Below are 27472 nucleotides of genomic sequence, written 5' to 3' on the forward strand. Positions count from 1 at the left end.
CCACCCACCTGTCGAAAATCATTGTGTTAAACTTTCGCTGTCCAACCGCTCACCGTGGCCCAGTGGCTAAGGCGTCCGCCTTGGGATCGGGAGGTCGAAGGTTCGAGCCCCATGGGGACCGTTCGTCCGAGGAATGTTTGTCATGCGACTGGTTCCGAAAAGGCCGGTTCGTGAGCCGCGAGCTAGTTAAATGAATGGTTACCGACTTCTATCCGCCTGGCGCCTGGCATAGTGGTAGGAGTTGGGAGGTAATTGGTACGCACTATAAAGGTGTCGTATGAGCCAAATTGGCCGGCCCTTTCAATAGGGGTGACACTATAATAAACAAGACCTTTACCTTTTTATAGATGATCTCTCCTACCTCGGCAAAATTGTCAGTTTGAGCCCGGACTCGGCCTTGTGAAATTATTTTTAAAGAAGCTATCCAGCAAGTCTGCGATAGTTTCTGGTTCTTTCCAGTAAGTGTGTTTCTCTACTACAAACAGATGATCTCCGACGTTTTACTTAATTTTAGCTAAACGTTAAAAATTGACCCCATTACTTATCAAAATTTAACGACTTATCAGGTCTTAACGACTTTTTGATCAAACTTTAATGTTGAAATGTTGACAGGATCAACTCTCAACGTTGAAAAATGACACATGGGGTCAATTTTCAACGGGGTCAAAATTTAATGTTACACGGATCGTCATATGAGATACAGCAAATGAGTCCGAAGCGCAACTAATGGTCAAAGTCTATCAGTCATGGGATTTAATCGGCATTTGTGTAAACTTTCCCAAAAAAATAATGTAACATGCAAAAATCTCAACTTGGTCTCATAATTTTTTCGGAATGTTTATCATATATATTGCTACACAGAACAGTAGTACGGCGCAATGACCCGGCAACTTAAATGAACTCGTACAAAACATGTTTTACACAGTCTTACACAATTCACTCAATCTTTGTGATTTAATCAACGCGTTATTCCCGAGGCACTGTTCATGCTCAGTTCACTTACCACGTGACTTTCGTGACAACGTACTGTTATTGTTATAGCCAGTCCGGGTTTTCAGAGAGGCGAGTCAACAAAATGGTATGTAATTTTTTTATTCTGTGTTTTCTTTTCTATTTTCTTTCTATTGCTGTCGTATTTCTTTTCTCATTTCTTCCGTTAAACTTGTAGATGATTCATTTTGTGGTTTTCGCCCATCTTAACCTGTGATTATCATTCAAATTCCTGTAAACGCAAGAAACTACTTCTAGAGAAATATCTAATACAACAGTTTGTTTTCTTAACACTGATTATAAAGATTGATTCCAAAGAATATTCATTAGCTTTAATGTATTTCAAATACTGGGGCTGAAAGCCAGTCGTCCTCGAAATTTTTTCAGCACGCATTCATTCCGTATAGGGACCGATGCCATTATTATGCACAAACTATATTGGTATGATGGAATTTTCACCTGTACCTTTTGCTATTGCCTGAAGTGAACGGTTGCTAAAGAAACAATCAAATTATGTATTGTGCACGTATTTTTTACTGGGAACATGTTTTATAAGTCTTATTTATATGACTGTGTTAACAACTTGGCATCCATGGAAAATTGTGCAAAAAGGGACGCATGGCGTGGCTTACAACAGACTTCCGCTCTACCATTTAAATTGAGAATTAATTTGATAATATTGATTTAAAATAAAGTTATATACTGTTCTATTACTCCATATGTTGTCAAACCATTATCTACATCTACATCTACATCTACATCTACATCTACTCCGAACAATCAATTTCTGATCATAACTGGGAGGTCGGGGCAGTTGTTAAAAAGCATGTTGCTATGTTACATGATACATGATATTCATGTTGTTAAAAGAGTAAGAGCAGTAATATATACAGCTTGTTAAAAATAAAAACAGGATGATGACATTAGTACAATACAAGTCTAGGTCAGATGTGAAGCACTGAAGGTTTAAACTGTCCTTGATATGATAAGGTAAGGCGTTCCAGTATCTGATTGTGCGGGGAAAGAAGGAGTTCATATGATATTGTGTTCTTGAAGATGGAATGATAAAGTTTAAATTTCTAGAGGTTGTCAGGTGGTTATGATCTACAGAGACGAGGTCGTGTGATATTTTATACAACATAATTAAAGATGCATGTATTCTCCTTTGTTCTAATGTCTGCCATTTAAGAGTTTCAAGCATTGATGTTACGCTGCTTTGGTATGAGTAGTCATTCATAACATATCTGGCTGCGGCTCTTTGTACCTTTTCTATCTCATATGTTACGTTTTTCTGCCATGGATGCCATATGGTGTTACAGTATTCTAATTGTGGCCGGTTGTTTTGTAGGCAGTTTCTTTAATATTACGGTTATTACATTGTACATTTCTTTTTATAAATCTGAGGGTATTACTAGCTTTTGAAGATGTAAATTCAATATGTTTTTTTCCAACAAATAGACAAATATCGTTAATTGATTTATTTTAGGGCCAACTTTTAACGGTAGTCATATCCTGGAATACAGATTCCGGGTCTTTCTATCGATTACAAAGTATCATACAAGTATAAACAAATATTTTAAAACTGCCTTCATAGCTTTAACTGCAAGTAAGACATTTACGTTTAACAAATCATGTTTTACTTTTTGCAGTTTTCCAGTTGCTATGGTGGCATTATTGCATAGATGAGAGACCATCCATAATTCAGTCACAACATCGACTGACGTGGTTTCAGATTTGGAGCAGGAAGGGTATTTTTTCCTTTTTGTTTGTCGGATTTTTGAGAAAAAGTCTACGCGGTATTGTCGTCACTTGATCGTCGGCGTTTGTTAATTTTTTGTTTAGGTCCACCTTTTCTGGTAAACCATAAGAGCTACAGCTTTGAAACTTTGCGCACTTGTTTGTCATCATTAGGTGACTGTGTAGGCCAAGAACCACAGCTGTGATATGCATTTTGTCAAAATTATGGCCCTTTTTGTAATTTCTTAGTTAAAGTTTTTGGTTAGGTCCCCCCTTAAAACTGTACCAACTACAGCTTTGAATCTTTGCACACTTGTTTATCATCATTAGGTGACCGTGTGTAGCCCAAGAATTATAACATAACTCTGATATGCATTTTATCAGAATTATGGCCCTTTTTGTACTTCAAAAATTTGAGTTTCTTGGTTAAAACTTTTATTTAGGTCCACCTTTTCTTAAAACTATACGAGCTACAGCTTTGAATTTTTGCACATTTGTTTATCATCATTAGGTGACCGCGTGTACATACAGATTATGGACTAAGGTATTGTCAGATCTGGAGTATAAATGGTGTGTATGTTTTCATATTTTCTTTGTCTGGAATATCAAGGTACCCCTAAGGTACCCCTAGAATTAATATAGGTTTCTGTTTTTACACATAAGTTTCAGTTTTTTTCCTAAATACTAAAATGGGTAGCCACGGAAACATACGTCTAGGCAATGAAATAAATGGATGGCAGCTGTTCAGATGTAAAATGTTATATATTTTGGAAAATACAGGGAGTGTACATGTATGTTTACTTTTTATCCCTCGACGAAAGTCGGAGGGATATAGTTTTGGCGTTGTCCGTCCGTCCTTACGTCCGTCTGTTCGCCATATCTAGGAAATGGTTGGGACTATTTATATAAAACTTCATATACATGTTTACCACTATGATTTTTTGCGGCCCGCCAAGTTTCAGTCAGATTGCCTTAGTAACACCAGAGTTATGGCCCTTAAAAGTTTCTAGTGTTAACTATATAGGGTACTATAAATATGGCAATTTCTGCATCTTAACTTTTGTTATATTTGACCTAGAACTATGAAACGTAAACAGAATTTAGATCACCATTATGTGGTTGTGTACACACAATTTCGTTCTGATTTATTCTGTAAATTAAGAGTTATTGCCCTTTAATTGTATAAAAATCCACATATTTGTACATAACAAACTTACCATTTGGCAGAATTTCATTAAATTTCTTTCATTCTTTTCCATGAACATTTATTGTAAACATGTGAAGTTGTGTACCCACACATGGTCACCCCCTTACCTTGATCACCCCCCCCCCCCCCCCCCCCCCCCCCCCCCCCACAAAAAATCATTCCTTATTTTAGATTTTTTTTCAAACAAACTTCATATATATGTTCACCACTTTGGGGTTATGGGGCCCATCAAGTTTCAGTCAGATTGCCCAAGTAACACCAGAGTTATGGCCCTTAGAAGGTTCTAGTGTTAACTATATATTATAGGGTACTATAGATATGGCAATTTCTGCATCATAACTTTTGATATATTTGGCCTTGAACTATGAAACTTAAACAGAATTTAGAGCACTATAATGTAGTTGTGCACACACAATTTCGCATGGATTTCTTTTGTAACTTCAGAGTTATTGCCCTTTAATTGTCTTCCAGGCTAAGGAATAGTCATGTTAGTTCAAAAATGCAGCATTTGAGCCTGACTAGGTCAAAAGGGACTGTTACAAGAAAATGTTTATCCTGATGATATTTAATGTGTATGCCTATGTGCTCTATGTCAAAACATGATCATATCATTTTGATCAATGGTACTCAGGTGAGCGATACAGGGCCATCATGGCCCTCTTGTTATTTTCTGTGGCAACAAATTTGATATATTTGTTTCTCTTTTTACACATGCCTCCCTGTATCTATACATTTAACAGGGTTACTGTGAACACTTACCACCACATCTTGGCAATGGTATGTATGGATGACCGACGTTTAGATGTTCAAAGTTTTACAACGATTTTGGAGCATATAGGGTGTGTATGTTTACTTTTTCTTACATGTGGCAACACTTTGGTATATTTGTTTCTCTTTTCACACATGCCTCTCTATATGTATACACGCAACAGGGTCACCATGGGAACGTACCGCCACAAAATACATATAGACAATGACTGACGTTCAGATGAGCAGATTTTAGAGCATATACGGTTAGTACATGTATGTCTACATTTCCTTTTATGTGGCGACGATTTGATACATTTGTTTATGTTTTTACACATGTCTTTCTGTATTTATACATTCAACTTTAACAGGATTACCATGGAAACGTACCTTAATATCTAGGCAATGGTATATTGGATGGGCAACGTTCAGATGAACAAAGTCATACAGCAGATTTTAGAGCACTAACTTCTACATCCAGGCAAAGGTATAAATGGATGACGACGTCCAAACCCACAAACAGCAGTGGGAGAAATCCTGCAACCGATAACGATCACGTGACAAACGCTTAGCTTTAAATTGTCTAAGCTTTGCTAGGACCCGTAAATGAATTCAGGCAAAACTTGAATATAAACAAACATTTGGATAATATGTGCGGTTATTGAAAACTCAATCTACCTTGCATGTGTTTTGCTGCGTAATTCTTGGTGTTCGGTGTTTGCTGTTTTGTCAGGGATTTGTTTGGCTATTTGATGGTGTTTCACGGTGGTGGTTTTGGTGTTTGTTGTGTTGTTGGTGTCTTCCATGTGGTCTTCTCGGTTGTATTCGATCATGTTTGTGTTGTTTTGTTAAAATGGGCGTTTGGTGCGAATTGTATGTCGCATTTAGTTCGTCATCGTTCGTTCCGTTACAAGGTGAATTTCTTTTTGCCACTAGCAGTACATTATAAATAGATTTATTCATGTACACAAAAACTGCTTTGTGATTGATTTGTTTTACGTTTCCCATCAGTTTTAGATAGCTGCAAAGACATGTCATGAAATTTGCAGACGACAGATATTGGGTGCAGGCGAGATCTGGGTTGAACGCGCGAAAGCTGCAAAGACATGCCATGAAATATGCAGACGACAGACATGCGGTGCAGACGAGATCTGGGTTGAACGCGCGAAATTGTTTTGTTTTATTTCTGCATTTTACGCTTTTTGTTTTGTATTTCTTTTTTTCTACTAGAATGCTGGGGTATGTGTACTTGAAGAAAAAAAGACGCAGCCGGATAGGACATGGAGATGCAGACCAAGCAAAATGTGCGTTTCTCTTTATGATGAACAGGTATGTATATTGCTACTTATGTTATCCTTTTTTAGCCCACCATCATCAGATGGTGGGCTATTCAAATCACTCTGCGTCCGTGGTCCGTCGTCCTTCCGTCCGTCCGTCATTCCGTCCGTCCTTCCGTTAACAATTTCTCGTTATCGCATCTCCTCAGAAACTACCAGGGGGATTTTGACCAAACTTTGTCAGAATGATGTATTGGTACCCTAGTTGTGTCCCCCTGAAAATCAGACTGGTTCAACAAATTTTTAATAAGTTATGGCCCTTTGCTTATTTCTATAATTTACATAGATTTATATAGGGAAAAACTTTGAAAATCTTCTTGCCCCAAACCACAGAGCCTAGGGCTTTGATATTTGGTATGAAGCATCATCTAGTGGTCTTCTACCAATATGATTCAAATTATTTCCCTGGGGTGTAATATGGCCCGCCCCGGGGGTCACATGGTTTATATAGACTTATTTAGGGAAAAACTTTGAAAAACCTCTTGTCCAAAACCACAGGGCCTAGGGCTTTGATATTTTGTATGTGACATCTAGTGGTCTTCAACTAAGATTGTTCAAATTATCCCCCTAGGGTCAAATATGGCCCCGCCCCGGGGGTCACATGGTTTACATAGACTTATATAGGGAAAATCTTTGAAAATCTTCTTGTCCAAACCACAAAGCCTAGGGCTTTGATATTTGTAATGTAGCATCGTCTAGTGGTTCTCTACCAAGTATGTTAAAATTATCCCCCTAGGGTCAAATATGGCCCCACCCTGGGGGTCACATGGTTCATATAGACTTATATAGGGAACAGCTTATAAAAACTTCTTGTCAATAACCTACAACATTCAAATTTGGACCACATGTATGGTTTTGAGTGGCAAGATGAACCTTGACATGAGTTGACCTTGATTTTGACCTAGTGACCTACTTTCACATTTCTGTAGCTACAACCTTCAAATTTGGACCACATGCATAGTTTTGTGCACTGAAATAAACTTTGACCTTGACATTGACCTAGTGACCTACTTTCACATTTTTGAAGGTACAGGCATTAAATTTGGACCACATGCGTAGTTCTGTATTCTGAAATAAAATTTGACCTTGATTTTGACCTAGTGACCTACTTTCACATTTCTCAAGCTATAACCTTCAAATTTGGACCACATGCATGGTTTTGTGTACCGAAACAAACTTTGACCTTTACATTGACCTAGTGACCGTCTTTCACATTTTTGAAGGTACAGGCTTCAAATTTGGACCACATGCATAGTTTAGTATTCCGAAATAAAGTTTGACCTTGATTTTGACCTAGTGACCTACTTTCACATTTCTCAATCTACAGCCTTCAAATTTGGACCACTTGCATAGTTTTGTGTACCAAAATGAACTTTGACCTTAAGATTGACCTAGTGACCTACTTTCAGATTTCTATAGCTATAGGCTTCAAATTTAGACCACATGAATAGGATTGTGTACCGAAACAAACTTTGACCTTGATATTGACCTAGTGACCTACGTTCACATTTTTGAAGGAACAGGCTTCAAATTTGGACCACATGCATAGATTTGTGTTGTGAAGTGAAATTTGACCTTGATTTTGACCTAGTGACCTACTTTCTCATTTCTCAAGCTACAGCCTTCAAATTTGGACCACTTGCATAGTTTTATGTACCGAAATAAACTTTGACCTTAAGATTGACCTAGTGACCTACTTTCAAATTTCTCAAACTACAGTCTTCAAAATTGATGCACATGCATAGTTTTGTGTACAAAGAACTTTGTCCTTGAAATTGATCTAGTGACCTACTTTCACATTTCTCAAGTTACAGCTTTCGAATTTAGACCACATGCACAGTGTTGTGTACAGAAATGAAATTTGACCTTGAGCTAGTCAGTAAGTCTTGAAATTTGGAACACACAAAAATGACACATTGGTGGGCGCCAAGATCACTCTGTGATCTCTTGTTTTTGTATGCATTTTATCAATTTTTTGTCTGATGTTTACAAGCACGTGTGAATATATCATGTTGTAGACAATGCAATGGTTTAGTGGATGGTGCAGCTCTGGTACATGATATTGTCTACAAGCACGTGCGTGGATGTCATGTTGTAGATTTCACAGTGGTTAAGTCGGTGCTGCAACTTGATCCTTTTTCTAAGGTATGTAATTTTTCTGACAGGTACAATTAGATAATTTCGTTTGATAGCTTTTTTTTTTGCAGTTTATATTTTCTGGTTATCGTATGGTCGTACATGGTTTTAACTTTTTTATTTTTAACTCATTACTGTTAATTGTTAGATAATGACTACCAGTATTCAGTTAAGCAGTGCATAACTTTAAACCTTTAGAAAGCAAAGAACTATTTTTCTCGTAATTCTGGAGCGTAGGAATGTGCATTCAACTTATGGCTATGGTGAAAGAAAAGCTCGAAGTATCGGACAAGAAACTTGAAACTATTCGATATGAAACTCAGGCTATCAGACGAGGAACCCGAACTGTCCGACAAGAAGCAGTTTCCTGTACCATACGTAAGGACTTCCTTATAATTTATATTGCACTTTGAATAGAGGTCGGTAAATCAGTTTAATTACACCAAATAGGTCTTCATGATTGGTGTAATTGTACGTCGGGCTCATTGCTGTGCTGCGGTCTAAACAGGCAAGCGTTTGCTACCGCATAAGCCGGAGACCTGGTTCGAATTCATGATTTTTAGTGTGTGAGTTTGAAACCCATTTTTAGCCCACCATCATCAGATGGTGGGCTATTAAAATCACTCTGCGTCCGTGGTCCGTCCGTCCGTCATTCCGTCCGTCCGTCCGTCCGTCCTTCCGTTAACAATTTCTCGTTATCGCATCTCCTCAGAAACTACTGGGGGGATTTTGACCAAACTTTGTCAGAATGATGTATTGGTACCCTAGTTGTGTCCCCCTGAAAATCAGACTGGTTCAGCAATTTATGAGTGAGTTATGGCCCTTTGTTTATTTCTATAATTTATATAGATTTATATAGGGAAAAACTTTGAAAACCTTCTTGTCCAAAACCACAGAGCCTAGGGCTTTGATATTTGGTATGAAGCATCATCTAGTGGTCCTCTACCAAGATGATTCAAATTATTTCTCTGTGGTCAAATATGGCCCCGCCCTGGGGGTCACATGGTTTATATAGACTTATATAGGGAAAAACTTTGAATAACCTCTTGTCCAAAACCACAGGGCCTACGGCTTTGATATTTTGTATGTGACATCATCTAGTGGTCTTCAACTAAGATTGTTCAAATTATACCCCTAGGGTCAAATATGGCCCCACCCTGGGAGTCATATGGTTTACATAGACTTATATAGGGAAAAACTTTGAAAATCTTCTTGTCCAAACCACAAAGCCTAGGGCTTTGATACCTATAATGTAGCATCATCTAGTGGTTCTCTACCAAGTTTGTTCAAATTATGCCCCTAGGGTTAAATATGGCCCCGCCCCGGGGGTCACATGGTTCATATAGACTTATATAGGGAAAAGCTTTTAAAATGTTCTTGTCAGTAACTACAACATTCAAACTAGGACCACATGTATATTTTTGAGTGGCAAGATGAACCTTGACATGAGTTGACCTTGATTTTGACCTAGTGACCTACTTTCACATTTCTGTAGCTACAGCCTTCAAATTTGGACCACATGCATAATTTTGTGCACTGGAAAAAACTATGACCTTTATTTTGACCTAGTGACCTACTTTCACATTTTTGAAGGTACAGGCATCAAATTTGGACCATATGCGTAGTTTCGTGTTTCAAAATGAAATTTGACATTGATTTTGACCTGGTGACCTACTTTCACATTTCTCAAGCTACAGCCTTCAAATTTGGACTACATGCATAGTTTTGTGTACCGAAAAAAACTTTGACCTTGACATTGACCTAGTGACCATTTTCACATTTTTGAAGTTACAGGCTTCAAATTTGGACCACATGCATAGTTTTGTATTCTGAAATAAAATTTTACCTTGACTTTGACCTAGTGACCTACTTTTACATTTCTCAAGCTACAGCCATCAAATTTGGACCACTTGCATAGTTTTGTGTACTGAAATGACCTTTGACCTTTACATTGACCTAGTGACCTACTTTCACTTTTTTAAGGTACAGGCTTCAAATTTGGACCATATGCATAGTTTTGTATTCCAAAATAAAATTTGACCTTGATTTTGACCTAGTGACCTACTTTTACATTTCTCAAGCTACAGCCTTCAAATTTGGACCACATGCATAGTTTTGTGTACCGAAACAAACTTTGACCTTTACATTGACCTAGTGACCTACTTTCACATTTTTGAAGATACAGGCTTCAAATTTGGACCACATGCATAGATTTGTATTCTGAAGTAAAATTTGACCTTGATTTTGACCTAGTGACCTACTTTTACATTTCTCAAGCTACAGCCTTCAAATTTGGACCACTTGCATAGTTTTGTGTACCGAAATGAACTTTGACCTTAAGATTGACCTAGTGACCTACTTTCACATTTCTGTAGCTACAGGCTTCAAATTTAGGACCACATGCATAGTTTTGTGTACCGAAACAAACTTTGACCTTGACATTGACCTAGTGACCTACTTTCACATTTTTGAAGATACAGGCTTCAAATTTGGACCACATGCATAGATTTGTGTTATGTACGGAAATGGAATTTGACCTTGAGCTAGTCAATAAGTCTTGAAATTTGGAACACTTAAAAATGGCACATTGGTGGGCACCAAGATCACTCTGTGATCTCTTGTCTTCTTTAAAACGTATCAAAGCTTTTATAACAAACTTTTTTCTGTCAGTAAAAAGAAAACGAGGATATAACTATTTTTTCATATGTGACTTTTTGTAAGTGTTGGTTTCTGAAAAACAGTGTGGCTGTTTATTTTATTGTATAAACAGGAAGAAAAATTTAGTTGAGGGAACTACGGTTGTCGTGGAATTGCCTTGCTGGTACTAAAAAGATGCCGATAACCAGAGGGGCACTGGTAACCAATCGATGTCGCTTATCAGAGGTGTTCTGGGTCCCTTATGTCAACATAGTAATCAAATGTTCTCGACAAGGTAGGCTACTAAATCACTTTAGAATTGCTATTTACGCGTTTGTATTACATCTAAGGTTTCTGACTTACCTGAAACAATGTTAAATGTGACAGGCACAGCAAAAAGCTATTGTTGACATCTGGTTCTGTGACATAAATTTCCTTTTTTCCTGAACATATTGAGAGATTTGTCAAGTTATGTATTCGCTGGTAGTTATTTAAATTTTACAAAATAACAATTTCGGTAACTAAACTTAAGGATTATATATCCATATGTAATAAGAGTATTTATAACATGACAGTTAGTTGCCAATTGTATCTAGGAGACGACACTTGCTGCTTCTACCAGATGAAGCCAGTGGCGGAAGAAGGGACCCGATGCCTGGAATAACTTTGCAGTATAAAATTTTGGTAAAATATTTGAATTTGTTTGTCGTCATACTTTCCAATATATACCGCCTCGGTAGCCTAGTGGTAGAGCGTCCGCTTCGAGTGCGGGAGGTCGTGGGTTCGATCTCCGGCCGTGTCATACCAAAGACGTAAAAAATGGTACTATAGTAGCTTCCTCGCTTGGCGCTCAGCATTAAGAGGGTGTTGCTAGGACTGGTCAGCCCGGTGTCAGTATAATGAGACTGGGTGGGGTATCATGTCACGTGTCTACGGCGTGATATTCCAGTGAGGCAGCACTATAAAGTTGGGCATTGTGCTCACTGCTACAAGTAGACACCGTCGTTTATATGACTGAAAAACTGTTGAAAAAGACGTTAAACCCGAACACACACACACACACACACACACACACACACACACACTTTCCAATATAAAACTTTCATAAAATAATTTAACTTTTATATTGTCGTCATTATGTACACTGATACTGGATTTGTATAACTTGCAGACCCTAAAGGTGACGCATTTATGATGCGTTTGTTCCGAAATGAAAAAAAAAATACCAACTTTAAACTGAAGAGTGTATAACTTTGCAAATCACGGATCGACTGTTTCACAAGATTAACTGACTTGAAAAATAATTATTGGCATATACTGTCATTTCTAATAGTGCAATAAAACTTATAAATGTAGGACTTATAGGTTATTAGATTTGTATCGAGAAATATGCATGAGTTACGCAGCGGAATTATTGCACACTTCAGGGCGCAATATTTCGCGAAAGTACGAGTGCATATTATCGAACGTAAAAATTACATCACAAATGATGCCACGCATTCGACGTGAAATGTGAAAATATTGACGTTTTTTTAACGGAGTTTATAACTGAGTATGTAATTGAGTATGTAATAAAAACATTTCAGCACTGTTCGAATGGTCAAGATAGAGTGGTTTTAGTGGAATACAGCCTTTGATGGACATATCGTCTGTATTTGCCCTGTCCTGCTGATGATAGAGAGCTCTTCCACACCTCGTGCACACATCAGAATCCGCGAGGTAGGCGACGAATTTATTCAGGTAAAGAGAAATGATACTTCATAACGTTTTTTTTCTTTTAGTTTGAAAGTTATTTTATCTGCTTTGTATGCAGATGATGAAATTAGGTTCCATAAACATGGCATTGCGGAAAGCAATTCTTCTGGCATGTATGTACTTTATATAAATCATTTTGCCACATAAATTCGTGACATGGTGTGCTCACCCGGCTATAATGGTAGATCATGGACTCCTTGTTTTGAGTCGCTGATTCAAATCCCGATTTGACAGAACTTTGACCGCAGTTTTTGATGAGGTGCGGATACTAGTTAGAAACCAGCTAGCAAAATCGTGAAAATAAACATGATTTCAAAAACTACTTTCTATGAATCTGTAAAATGAATTCTGTTTCAACTAAATATATTTAAAATTAGCGAGCAAGTCTCTCTGAAATTCAGACCTTATTTGTATATGTCACCAACGGATGTCCGAGAAATATACACATTGTTATTTGCAAATTGTTCACCTGTAAGAACTTTCAGATGGACTTAGAAAATAATCTTTTTTGCCTGCATTATAGGTAAACTATGATACGACGTAAATTATTAGATATATGTTATTACCACGGTGTCAAAGATAGTGTTTAAAATATCTGTCTGTCCGTCAGTCCTTTAGTCACATTTCTTGTATACTCAGCTGCTCTTACAGTTTATATGTAACTGAAATATACTTAGTATATACCGTTTACATTGAAATGCGCATATATTGGGGATTTTCATGTACTATTCTTTTGGGGTAATGGCCCTTTTACGGACTTTGAAATGTTACATCTATATAAGAACATTGTGTACCCAACTTCTCATACAGTTTCTACCCAATTTAAACGTAACATGAAGTGGATATGTGTATTATCGAAACTTCCATGTCTGATTTTCTGCTCGAGTTATGACCCGTTGTCGGACGTCGAAATTTTACAACTACATCAGAACACATTATGTACTTAAGTCCTACAGCTCAAATGAAACTTTGTAAACATTAGCTTGAAGAAGACATTTGCTTTTTCTGGAATTTGGTGACCGATGTTATTTTTGAGTTTCGCCTCTTTTTAAATTCTTAGCATTATTCTATTGAATATTTTCAGGGGTCTGTGTCATACAATTTGGACATCAATTTTTGTTCTCTTTAGACATTTACTAACGACAGAAATTTTATCTCGATACATTAATTTTATACTGTTTCATTATTTGATTTTTTACTCAGTTTTAAAGACATTGATGCGGGTGGTCTTTAGAAATTCTGCATTTTGTAATGATGCATCTTTACTCCGTGTCTAAAGATAAAGCACACTTTTTGCACAAGGCATAGTTTGGCGTGAATACTTGTAGTTCACAGTAACATTGCGAAATGGTACTCGTTTCAGTCGGGTTATCACTTTACTCGGACTTAATCACAGAATCCCTGTTTAAAACCTCAAATCTAATTTTAAATAAAAGCAATCAATATAGTATCCAAATTAAACTTTAAAATGTATTCATTTTAGCATCCTGTAAGACATGTGAGATTAAAAACTGAACTTGATTTCTAAATTACTGCGAGTCACTACATGTTCATTGTAAAAACTGGAAAATGACAGAACTTGAAAATGCATCTTTCTGATTAGTCAGTTAGAATTTCTGACCTGCTATATAGGCCATTTTACTTTGTATAAACAGTGCCAATTATTAAGCGACAGGTAGCATATTTTCATTGAATTGCATGAATTTCGCTTGTTAGTGTTATAAGTATGATATGTTTTTCAGGTTTAAAACGACAGGAAGGCAGTGTTTTACATTGTTGAAAGACAAAGAAAAAGAATCGATTCCAGAACGTGCTGTCCTGTGTTTGTTGTTTTCGGCAGTTGAGGGGTGAGTCTGGTGCATGCCAGATACTATCTGTAAGAAATTTATGATTACTTTTGTACCATTTATTCTGAAATAGCTTGTTTTAAACACAGTTATACACATTATGTAAAGAGCTATCCTACTCGGTGTCCGTGGCCATTCTGCAAGTTTCTTGGCAGAAGATTTTTTTTTATTTTTAGCTTCACTATTCGGAGAATAGGGGGGCTATTCTACTCGCCTTGAGCCTTCTTGGTTAAAGTTTTTCGGCAACCTTTGTTTTTCCGTAATATCTTTGTTACTATTGCTTATATCTTACTGTAACTTCACATAAACATTGTCCAGCATACAAACAAAGTATGTGCGGGGACTGGGCCCATAATACCCAAGATCAAGGTCATCAAGGTGTTATACTTAGGTTATTTTTAAGGTTAAAGTTTTTTGGCAACCCTTGTTTTTCATGCCATATCTGTGTTACTATTGCTTATATCTTGCTGTAAGTTCACACAAACATTGTCCAACATACAAACAAATTATGTGCAGGGGCTGGGCCCATTATACCCAAAGTCAAGGTCACAATGTTGTTATACTTGGAAATATTTCCATGTTAAATTTTTTGAAAGCTTTGTTTATAGACATATCTTTGGTTCTTTAAAAGATAATGACTTGAAATTAAATATATTTCTTTGTAATGTGTGTTACAATCCCCATAACTCTAATTGTATTTTTTTACAGAATTATGCCCCTTTCATACTTAATTTTTTTCTATACTTATGCTCCTTTTTATGCCCCCGACGGTTGGCATATTAAAATCGCACTGTCCGTCCGTCCGTGCATGCGTCCGGTAAATTCTTGTCCGGGCTGTAACTCTTCCATCCATGAAGGGATTTTGAAAGAAATTGGTATAAATATTTACCATAATAGACGATGTGTCATGCGCAAGATCCAGACCCCTAGCTCCAAGGTCAAGGTCATATTTACAAGTCAAAAGTTAACAGGGTATGTTTCGTGTCCAGTCCATAACTCTGCCATTCATGAAGGGATTTTGAAATTACTTTGCAGAAATGTTCACCGTAATGAGACGACATGTTATGAGCAAGACCCAGACCCCTAGCTCCAAGGTCAATGTCACACAGGTCAAAGGATTACATAGTCTGTTTCTTGTCCGGTCCATAACTTTGCCATTGATGGAGGGATTTTGAAATTATTTGTCATAAATGTTCCCTGTAATGAGGTAGGGTGTCATGTGCAAGACCTAGACCTCTAGCTCCAAGGTCAAGGTCACACTTAGAAGTCAAAGGTTTTTCTTGTCTGGTCCATAACTCTGCCATATATCAAGGGATTTGAAAATAATTTGACACAAATGTTAACCATATTGAGATGTGTCACACTTACGACCGAGGCCTCTTAGGACAAGGTCACAAAATGATATGTGATTTTTTGCGAATACAGCTTCTTGGGCTTACTTCGGGGCATTTGTGACCAATAGTGACAGCTCTTGTTTTTTGTTTTTTTGTTTTTGTTTTTTTTTTAATTTAACAATATACAGCTACAAGCTTTGAGCATTCATCTCTTCGTACACTTTCTATTCAGTTCAAACAAAACTTTGCACACTTCATAATTTAACATGAAGCGTTCATGTGCGTTTTTTTTCGCATTTTATTGTCCGATAAATGTTTTTTTTTTAGTTGAGCCACTTGTTTTAACATTACAGTATTACTACTTTTGAAATGTGTATTCATATATCCATATTCCACCCAAGTTCAATACAACTTGATTTTTCATCATCAACCTGGTGTACGTGCGCATAAATCATAGTCTGGACTTTTATGCCCGATTATTATATTTTTTTATTTCACAATATATGTATTACATCTGTACCTTCTGTATCAATTCAAACGAAACTTGGTATACGTCATCAGCATCAAGTGGGTATGTGCATTTGGTTGGGATTTTAATGTATTGATTTTTTTCATGCATTATATATGTCCCATTTTTGCCACTCATCGATGTTGGTTCGAGTTTACTCGGGGCGTTGAATTCTTTATGTGAGGTAGCCATCCAGCTGGCTTACGGAAGGTCAGTGGTTCTACCAAGGTGCCCGCTCATGATGAAATAATGCATATTTTCTCCAAAACCACTGAATGGATTTTTGATGTAACTTGACCTGGATGTTCCTTGCTTAGTTCTCTTCCAAAGTTGTTCAAATGGTTACACTAAGTTGCACGTAGTACCAGAGATAACAATAGAATAATCTTCAAACGACATTCCCTAAACCGCTGGTATGATTTTGAAAGAAGTTCACACAAATGGTCCTTACGTAATTCTCTACCAAGATTGTTCATTTTTTTCCGATTCGTTAAAAACACGGCTGCCGTGGGGTGTGGTCACTTTTCCCTATACGTATATAGCGGTATGAAACTGCTGGTCTGATTTTGAAATAACTTCACACAAATGGTCCTTGTGTGACTTTCTACCAATATTGTTCAAATTAATTTATTTTGATTTATCAAAAAGTCTTTATGTCAGAAATGGCAGACCAGATTTTAAAATCATTGTCAGAAACTGCTGGCCCTTTACGTAAATTGTACAAATATACTATTTTATGATTATTTCACAGACATTTACTTGCGTTATTTTCTTTCAAAACTGTTCAAGCAAGCATGAAGCAGTGTAACTCAACTGAGTGGTTTAGGACCCTCCTGGTTTAGTGATAAGGCTGTTGAAGAGATAAAGCGTTGCTGTCCTCAGACAGCTCTTGTTTATTATCCCTTGCCGAAGGTGGAGGGATATAATTTTGGCGTTGTCCATCCGCCCGTCCTTCCGACCGTCTTTCCGTGCGTCCGTCCGTCCGGAGCCATATCTAGGAATATTTAAATCAAACGTCATATATATGTTCACCACTATTTATGATAGCTATATAGGATACTATAAATATGACAATTTCTGCTTCATAAGGTGTGACATATTTGACCTAAAACTATGAAACTGAAACTGAATATTTAGATCACAATAATTTCGTCAGGATTTCTTGAGTAACTTCAAAAGTTATTGCCCTTTAATTGTTTAAAAATCAGGGGTAGAATTTAATCAAACTTTTTTCATTTTTTTTTCTCCATGAACATTTATTATCAACATGTGAAGTTGTGTACCCACACCCGGTCACCCCCACCTCCATTGTCACACCCCATCCCCCCATATATTTTTTTTAATTTTTTAAACAAACCTCCCATGGACTTATATAGGGAAAAGCTTTTAAAATGTTCTTGTCAGTAACTACAACATTCAAACTTGGACCACATGTATATTTTTGAGTGGCAAGATGAACCTTGACATGAGTTGACCTTGATTTTGACCTAGTGACCTACTTTCACATTTCTGTAGCTACAGCCTTCAAATTTGGACCACATGCATAATTTTGTGCACTAGAAAAAACTTTGACCTTTATTTTGGCCTAGTGACCTACTTTCACATTTTTGAAGGTACAGGCATCAAATTTGGACCATATGCATAGTTTCCTGTTTCAAAATGAAATTTGACATTGATTTTGACCTAGTGACCTACTTTCACATTTCTCAAGCTACAGCCTTCAAATTTGGACTACATGCATAGTTTTGTGTACCGAAAAAAACTTTGACCTTGACATTGACCTAGTGACCTACTTTCACATTTTTGAAGGTACAGGCTTCAAATTTGGACCACATGCATAGTTTTGTATTCTGAAATAAAATTTGACCTTGATTTTGACCTAGTGACCTACTTTTACATTTCTCAAGCTACAGCCTTCAAATTTGGACCACATGCATAGTTTTGTGTACTGAAATGACCTTTGACCTTTACATTGACCTAGTGACCTACTTTCACATTTTTAAGGTACAGGCTTCAAATTTGGACCACATGCATAGTTTTGTATTCCGAAATAAAATTTGACCTTGATTTTGACCTAGTGACCTACTTTTACATTTCTCAAGCTACAGCCTTCAGATTTGGACCACATGCATAGTTTTGTGTACCGAAACAAACTTTGACCTTTTCATTGACCTAGTAACCTACTTTCACATTTTTGAAGGTACATGCTTCAAATTTGGACCACATGCATAGTTTTGTATTCCGAAGTAAAATTTGACCTTGATTTTGACCTAGTGACCTACTTTTACATTTCTCAAGCTACAGCCTTCAAATTTGGACCACTTGCATAGATTTGTGTTGTGTACGGAAATGAAATTTGACCTTGAGCTAGTCAGTAAGTCTTGAAATTTGGAACACTCAAAAATGGCACATTGGTGGGCGCCAAGATCACTCTGTGATCTCTTGTTCAGCTTCAGATCATTTTATAAATTATGTCCCTTTTTTATTAAAGTATGATGCTCTTTTTTCTCTATCTTATTTATTACTTAATGGATTTTATTCAAACTTAAAGTGATTATTCCACATAACTAGCCGCATAATATGACACATAGTGTATAACTCTTGCAGAAGTTTTCCGTTAATCGTGTCCCTTTTATACCTAGTTAATGTTCACCCTATCTCTGATATTACTAAATACATTTGACTCGGGCTTAAACACTGTAGAAAATAGTCACACTGGATACAGCTCTTGTTACATGTCTTAATTCATTGTTTCCGACTTTTGTGTTGAATTTTTTAGCAGGCTCTTTTAATATAATTTCGTCTAAAATGTGTAAGAAAGTCGACAAAGGCGCTTGTAGTAATTACATACGAAGAGGGCTATACTATTGAAACTATTGAAAAGTACGTACAGAGCTTTTCAAACGTACGCACAGTGCTATTGAAACACACTTGCGATCTAGTTGTTTTGCTTACTTTTTGTCAAATTATTATGTCTTCCCCCCCCCCCCCCCCCCCCCCCCCCCTCTGGGGGAGACATATTGTTTTTGCCCTGTTAGTCCATCCGTACGTCCGTCCCTACGTCACACTTCATTTCCAAGCAATAACTGTAGAACCATTTGACCTACAACCTTCAAACTTCATAGAGTTGTAGGGCTGCTAGAGTAGACAACCTCTATTGCTTTTTGGGTCACTCCGGCAAAGGTCAAGGTCACAGGGGCCTGAACATTGAAAACCATTTCCGATCAATAACTTGCGAACCACTTGACCCAGCATATTGAAACTTCATAGGATGATTGTTCATGAAGAATAGATGACTTCTATTGATTTTGGGGTCACTCCGTCAAAGGTCAAGGTCACAGGAGCCTGAACATTGAAAACCATTTCTGACCAATAACTTGAGAACCACTTGACCCAGAATGTTGAAACCTCATAGGATGATTGCTCATGAAGAGTAGATGATCCCTATTGATTTTGGGGTTACTCCGTCAAAGGTCAAGGTCACAGGGGCCTGAACATTGAAAACCATTTCCGATCAATAACTAGAGAACCACTTGACCCAGAATGTTGAAACTTCGTAGGATGATTGTACATGTAGAGTAGATGACCTCTATTGATTTTGGGGTTACTCCGTTAAAGGTCAAGGTCACAGGGGCCTGAACATCGAAAACCCTTTCTGGTCAGTAACTTAAAAACCACTTGACCCAGAATGTTGAAACTTAATAGGATGATTGTTCATGCAGAATAGATGACCCCTATTGATTTTGGGGTCACTCTGTTAAAGGTCAAGGTCACAGGGGCCTGAACATGGATAACCGTTTCCAATCAATAACTTGAGAATGTCTCGATCCAGAATGTTGAAACTTCATAGGATGATTGGTCATGCAGAGTAGATGACCTCTATTGATTTTGGGGTCACTCTGTTAAAGGTCAAGGTCACAGGAGCCTGAACATGGAAAACTGTTTCCAATCAATAACTTGAGAACCTTTCGACCCAGAATGTTGAAACTTCATAAGGTTATTGTTCATGCAGAGTAAATGACCCCTATTGATTTTGGGGTCACTCCGTTAAAGGTCAAGGTCACAGGGGCCTGAACATTGATAACCGTTTCCGATCAATAACTTGAGAACCTCTTTATCCAGAATGTTGAAACTTCGTAGGATGATTGAACATGCAGAGTAGATGACCCCTATCGATTTTGGGGTCACTCTGTTAAAGGTCAAGGTCACTAGAGCCTGAAAATGGAAATCAATTTCCGATCAATAACTTGAGAACTACTTGACCCAGAACGTTGAAACTTCATAGGATGATTGAACATGCAGAGTAAATGACCTCTATTGATTTGATTTTGGGGTCAGTCTATTAAAGGTCAAGGTCACAGGGGCCTGGTCATGTAAAATCATTTCTGGAAAATAACTTGAGAACCACTTGACCTAGAATGTTGAAACTTAATAGGATAATTGGACATGCAGAGTAGATGACCCCTACTTATTTTGAGGTCACTTGATCAAAGGTCAAGGTCACAGGAGCCTGAACAGTGACTTGAGAACCACTAGGCCAAGAATATTGAAATTTAGCGGGATGACTGGACATGCCAAGTAGATGATCCCTATTGCAGCAAACCATCAGTGTCTCTTTGACTTTCGCTCCTGACCCCTATTGACTTCTTGCCTATAGGACTTTGAATTAGGGGAGACATGCGCTTTTTAGCCCACCATCATCAGATGGTGGGCTATTAAAATCACTCTGCGTCCGTGGTCCGTCCGTCCGTCATTCCGTCCGTCCGTCCGTTAACAATTTCTCGTTATCGCATCTCCTCAGAAACTACTTGGGGGATTTTGACCAAACTTTGTCAGAATAATGTATTGGTACCCTAGTTGTGTCCCCCTGAAAATCAGACTGGTACAAGAATTTATGAGTGAGTTATGGCCCTTTGTTTATTTCTATATTTTACATAGATTTATATAGGGAAAAGCTTTGAAAACCTTCTTGTCCAAAACCACAGAGCCTAGGGCTTTGATATTTGGTCTGAAGCATCATCTAGTGGTCCTCTACCAAGATGATTCAAATTATTTCTCTAGGGTCAAATATGGCCCCGCCCTGGGGGTCACATGGTTTATATAGACTTATATAGGGAAAAACTTTGAATAACCTCTTGTCCAAAACCACAGGGCCTAGGGCTTTGATATTTTGTATGTGACATCATCTAGTGGACTTCAACTAAGATTGTTCAAATTATACCCCTAGGGTCAAATATGGCCCCGCCCTGGGGGTCATATGTGGTTTATATAGACATAAAAGGAAAAACTTTGAAAATCTTCTTGTCCAAACCACAAAGCCTAGGGCTTTGATACTTGTAATGTAGCATCAGCTAGTGGTTCTCTACCAAGTTAGTTCAAATTATCCTCCTAGGGTCAAAAATGGCCACGCCCTGGTGGTCACATGGTTCATATAGACTTATATAGGGAAAAGCTTTTAAAATGTTCTTGTCAATAACTACAACATTCAAATTTGGACCACATATATATTTTTGAGTGGCAAGATGAACCTTGACATGAGTTGACCTTGATTTTGACCTAGTGACCTACTTTCACATTTCTGTAGCTACAGCCTTCAAATTTGGACCACATGTATATTTTTGAGTGGCAAGATGAACCTTGACATGAGTTGACCTTGATTTTGACCTAGTGACCTACTTTCACATTTCTGTAGCTACAGCCTTCAAATTTGGACCACATGCATAGTTTTGTGCACTGGAAAAAACTTTGACCTTGATTTTGACCTAGTGACCTACTTTCACATTTTTGAAGGTACAGGCGTCAAATTTGGACCATATGCATAGTTCCGTGTTTCAAAATGAAATTTGACATTGATTTTGACCTAGTGACCTACTTTCACATTTCTCAAGCTACAGCCTTCAAATTTGGACTACATGCATAGTTTCATGTACCGAAAAAAACTTTGACCTTCACATTGACCTAGTGACCTACTTTCACATTTTTGAAGGTACAGGCTTCAAATTTGGACCACATGCATAGTTTTGTATTCCAAAATAAAATTTGACCTTGATTTTGACCTAGTGACCTACTTTTACATTTCTCAAGCTACAGCCTTCAAATTTGGACCACATGCATAGTTTTGTGTACCGAAATGAACTTTGACCTTTACATTGACCTAGTGACCTATTTTCACATTTTTGAAGGTACAGGCTTCAAATTTGGACCACATGCATAGTTTTGTGTACCGAAATGAACTTTGACCTTTACATTGACCTAGTGACCTATTTTCACATTTTTGAAGGTACAGGCTTCAAATTTGGACCACATGCATAGTTTTGTATTCCGAAATAGAATTTGATCTTGATTTTGACCTAGTGACCTACTTTTACATTTCTCAAGCTACAGCCTTCAGATTTGGACCACTTGCATAGTTTTGTGTACCAAAATGAACTTTGACCTTAAGATTGACCTAGTGACCTACTTTCACATTTCTGTAGCTACAGGCTTCAAATTTAGACCACATGCATAGGATTGTGTACCGAAACAAACTTTGACCTTGACATTGACCTAGTGACCTACTTTCACATTTCTCAAGCTACAGCTTTCGAATTTGGACCACATGCACAGTTGTGTATGGAAATGAAATTTGACCTTGAGCTAGTCAGTAAGTCTTGAAATTTGGAACACTCAAAAATGGCACATTGGTGGGCGCCAAGATCACTCTGTGATCTCTTGTTTACAAAAGCAATTTCTAGTTTTTGTTGTTAATATGCTGATTTTTGTCAAATATTCTATCCCCAGCTTTTAGCTCGACTATACGAAGTATATGGAGAGCTATCCTACTCAACCCGGCGTCGGCGTCGGCGTCCTTCCGCGTCCACACCTTGGTTAAAGTTTTTTTTACACTTCCTCCTTTTACTCCTTATCACTGTAATTACTTGATGGATTTGTTTCAAACTTAAAATAGTTATTCTTCATTATCACCCACATCATATGGCACAAGGGCCATAACTCTCACACCAATATTTCATGAATTATCTCCCCCTTTTACTTAGAAGATAAAGTTTTGATGCACTTTCACTATATCTTAATCATTACTACATGGATTTGATTCAGACTGAAAGCAGTTGTTCCACCTCATCTCCAACATCATATGACACAAGGTCCATAACTCTGGTACCAATATTTAATGAATTATCCCCCACTTTTACTTAGATTTTCAGGTTAAAGTTTTGGTGCACTATCACTCTATCTCAGTTATTACTAAATGGATTTGATTCAAACTTACAATTGTTGTTCTACCTTATCATTCACATCGTATGACACAAGGCGCATAACTCTTGCACCAATTTTTCATGAATTATGCCCCCTTTTACTAAGAATTTAAGGTTAATTTTGATGCATTTCCACTGTATTTTAGTTATTACTAAATAGATTTGATTCAAACTTGAAGTAGTTGTTCAGCATCATCACTCACATCATATTACACAATAGCCATAACTCTTGCACCAGTATTTCATGAATTATCTCCCATTTTTAGCTCGACTTTTATACCGTTGGTTGAAGTTTTTGATAAAGTCAAATATCTCTGTTACTATCAAAGGTATTGACTTGAAACTTAAAATAGTTATTTACTATAAAGTCTACACCAGGAGAAACAATCCCCATAGCTCTAGTTTGATTTTTAACTGAGGTATGTCCCTTTTTAACTTGGAATTATTTTACTGGCAAAGCTCTAATTCAGAGTCAAGCACTGAGAAAAGTCGAGCGCGCTGTCTTACGGACAGCTCTTGTTACTTAGAATTTCAGGTTAAAGTTTTGGTGCACTATCACTCTTATCTCAGTTAATACTAAACGAATTTGATTCAAACTTAAAATAGTTGTTCACCTTATCATCCACATCATATGACACATGGTGCATAGAGTTAGAGTTAACACCAGTATTTCATGAATTATTCCCCCATTTCACTTAGAATTTCAAGTTAATGTTTTGGTACACTTTCACTCTCTCTCCGTTATTACTAAATGGATTTGATTTAGACTTAAAGTAGGTGTAACACTTCATCACCCACATCATATGCCACAAGGTGATAACTCTTGCACCAATATTTTATGAATTATGCCCCCTTTTTGCTTATAATCATACTGATTTAGTGTTTTGATACACTTTATCTTTATTAGCCCACCATCATCAGATGGTGGGCTATTCAAATCACTCTGCGTCCGTGGTCCGACGTCCGTCCTTCCGTCCTTCCGTTAACAATTTCTCGTTATCGCATCTCCTCAGAAACTACTGGGGGGATTTTGACCAAACTTTGTCAGAATGATGTATTGGTACCCTAGTTGTGTCCCCCTGAAAATCAGACTGGTTCAACAATTTATGAGTGAGTTATGGCCCTTTGTTTATTTCTATATTTTACATAGATTTATATAGGGAAAAACTTTGAAAACCTTCTTGTCCAAAACCACAGAGCCTAGGGCTTTGATATTTGGTTTGAAGCATCATCTAGTGGTCCTCTACCAAAATTATTCAAATTATTTCTCTTGGGTCAAATATGGCCCCGCCCTGGGGGGTCACATGGTTTATATAGACTTATATAGGGAAAAACTTTGAATAACCTCTTGTCCAAAGCCACAGGGCCTAGGGCTTTGATATTTTGTATGTGACATCATCTAGTGGTCTTCAACTAAGATTGTTCAAATTATACCCCTAGGGTCAAATATGGCCCCGCCCTGGGGGTCATATGGTTTACATAGACTTATATAGGGAAAAACTTTGAAAATCTTCTTGTCCAAACCATAAAGCCTAGGGCTTTGATACTTGTAATGTAGCATCATCTAGTGGTTCTCTACCAAGTTTGTTCAAATTATGCCCCTAGGGTCAAAAATGACCCCGCCCGGGGGTCACATGGTTCATATAGTCTTATATAGGGAAAAGCTTTTAAAATGTTCTTGTCAATAACTACAACATTCAAATTTGGACCACATGTATATTTTTAAGTGGCAAGATGAACCTTGACATGAGTTGACCTTGATTTTGACCTAGTGACCTACTTTCACATTTCTGTAGCTACAGCCTTCAAATTTGGACCACATATATATTTTTGAGTGGCAAGATGAACTTTGACATGAGTTGACCTTGATTTTGACCTAGTGACCTACTTTCACATTTCTGTACCTACAGCCTTCAAATTTGGACCACATGCATAGTTTTGTGCACTGGAAAAAACTTTGACCTTGATTTTGACCTAGTGACCTACTTTCACATTTTTGAAGGTACAGGCATCAAATTTGGACCAAATGCATGTTCCTGTGTTTCAAAATTAATTTGACATTGATTTTGACCTTATGACCTACTTTCACATTTCTCAAGCTACAGCCTTCAAATTTGGACCACATGCATAGTTTTGTGTACTAAAAAAAACTTTGACCTTCACATTGACCTAGTGACCTACTTTCACATTTTTTAAGGTACAGGCTTCAAATTTGGACCACATGCATAGTTTTGTATTCCAAAATAAAATTTGACCTTGATTTTGACCTAGTGACCTACTTTTACATTTCTCAAGCTACAGCCATCAAATTTGGACCACTTGCATAGTTTTGTGTACTGAAATGACCTTTGACCTTTACATTGACCTAGTGACCTACTTTCACTTTTTTGAAGGTACAGGCTTCAAATTCGGACCACATGCATAGTTTTGTATTCCGAAATAAAATTTGACCTTGATTTTGACCTAGTGACCTACTTTTACATTTTTCAAGCTACAGCCTTCAAATTTGGACCACATGCATAGTTTTGTGTACCAAAACAAACTTTTACCTTTACATTGACCTAGTGACCTACTTTCACATTTCTCAAGCTACAGCTTTCGAATTTGGACCACATGCACAGTGTTGTGTACGGAAATGAAATTTGACCTTGAGCTAGTCAGTAAGTCTAGAAATTTGGAACACTCAAAAATGGCACATTGGTGGGCGCCAAGATCACTCTGTGATCTCTTGTCTTTCTTATAACTTGGTATTTTTGACACAGACTCAGGCTATTGCGCAATATCTACAACCACCATTGGAGTCATTTAACACTCAAGTGACAGCTCCGGCTTCCTCAGATGTGCCCCGTTTCACTATGCAGCATAAATAGTCGATCGTGCTGTCTCCTGTGACAGCTCTTGGCAGTTTTTTTTCTCCTGCAAAGGAAGGGGAGATATATAGTTCTACTGATAATTCTGAGAAGAAAAAAATGGAAGATTTGGTTTAAGTTGATTTTACCTTTAAGTTACATCTTGAAATATTTTTATCCTAATAATTTGTCTTCATTTTCAGATTGATTTCAAACACTCTAGTGGGAAATATATGCAGAAGAAAGAACCAAGTATGATAAATCCACGACAGACCTGGCACAAGCATATAGTATGACACAACTACAGCCGCCATGACAAAAGCATAGTTAAACAAATTAGACATAAGCTAGCATATATATAATTATACCCCAATGTACAAAGTATATTGGGCTATGTTGGAGTCACGCATGTCCAGTCCATCCGTCCGTTCATTTGTCCACCATGGCCGCTGAGATGACTTTCATAAAACTGACATAAATTATAAACCTCATCAAGACGATGTACAGAGCGCTCAACCTAGGTCACAAGGCCCAAGGTCAAGATTACTCATGGAAATCAAAGGTCAAATAGCTTAGCTTCATGTCCGCTCTGTATTGTCTAAACGGCTTTGAAAATATCTAGCTCGACTGTTTGAAGAGTATGGAGGATTACTGTACTTTCCTTGGCGTCTGTGTCACTGTCACCGTTGCATTGAAAGTTAAAATTTTAGGCAAGCTTCTCAGTGTCACTATATCTTCTTACTACTGCCCTTACTAACATCAAACTTCACATAAGTGTTGGTCTTGGTAAGGGAAAGACATCTACATGTATTAGTTTAGGAACAAGTATCCTAAATGTCGAAGTCACTGGCTTAAATATTGTGATAGTGCTGGTTAAAGTTTCATGATAAGCTTCTCAATTTCACAATATAACCTCACATAAGGATTGATCTTAGAACGTGGCAGAAATCTTTTTGTTTAGGGTCAGGTTGCTCAAAGGTCAATGTTACTGGGTTCAGATTTTGTAACAGTGTTGGTTAAAGTCTTGTGGCACATTTCTCAATTTGACTTATATCTCATAACGTTTCTTAGAACTGGTATCCCTCATGTCCTATCCTTTTTAGCTATACCCACACTTCATCTACGTTCCTCCCGA

At 37.4% G+C, this 27472-nt stretch overlaps 1 long non-coding RNA gene across 3 annotated transcripts; it reads left to right on the forward strand.

Annotated features, from left to right (window-relative positions):
• On the forward strand, window positions 1–27472 carry LOC123554803 (uncharacterized). 3 transcript variants are annotated; one of them, XR_008371620.1, is made up of 9 exons: window positions 1–2738; window positions 4675–4773; window positions 5912–6010; window positions 8037–8532; window positions 10925–11086; window positions 11388–11475; window positions 12378–12531; window positions 14289–14393; window positions 26541–27472. It is a non-coding gene; the product is annotated as an uncharacterized LOC123554803 (long non-coding RNA). The 3 variants fall into 3 exon arrangements; XR_008371619.1 differs by having other exon boundaries at window positions 4675–6010; XR_008371618.1 differs by lacking the exon at window positions 1–2738 and having other exon boundaries at window positions 4175–6010.

The sequence above is a fragment of the Mercenaria mercenaria genome, chromosome 7, assembly GCF_021730395.1.
Source record: "Mercenaria mercenaria strain notata chromosome 7, MADL_Memer_1, whole genome shotgun sequence".
Classification (NCBI taxonomy): Eukaryota; Metazoa; Mollusca; class Bivalvia; order Venerida; family Veneridae; genus Mercenaria; species Mercenaria mercenaria.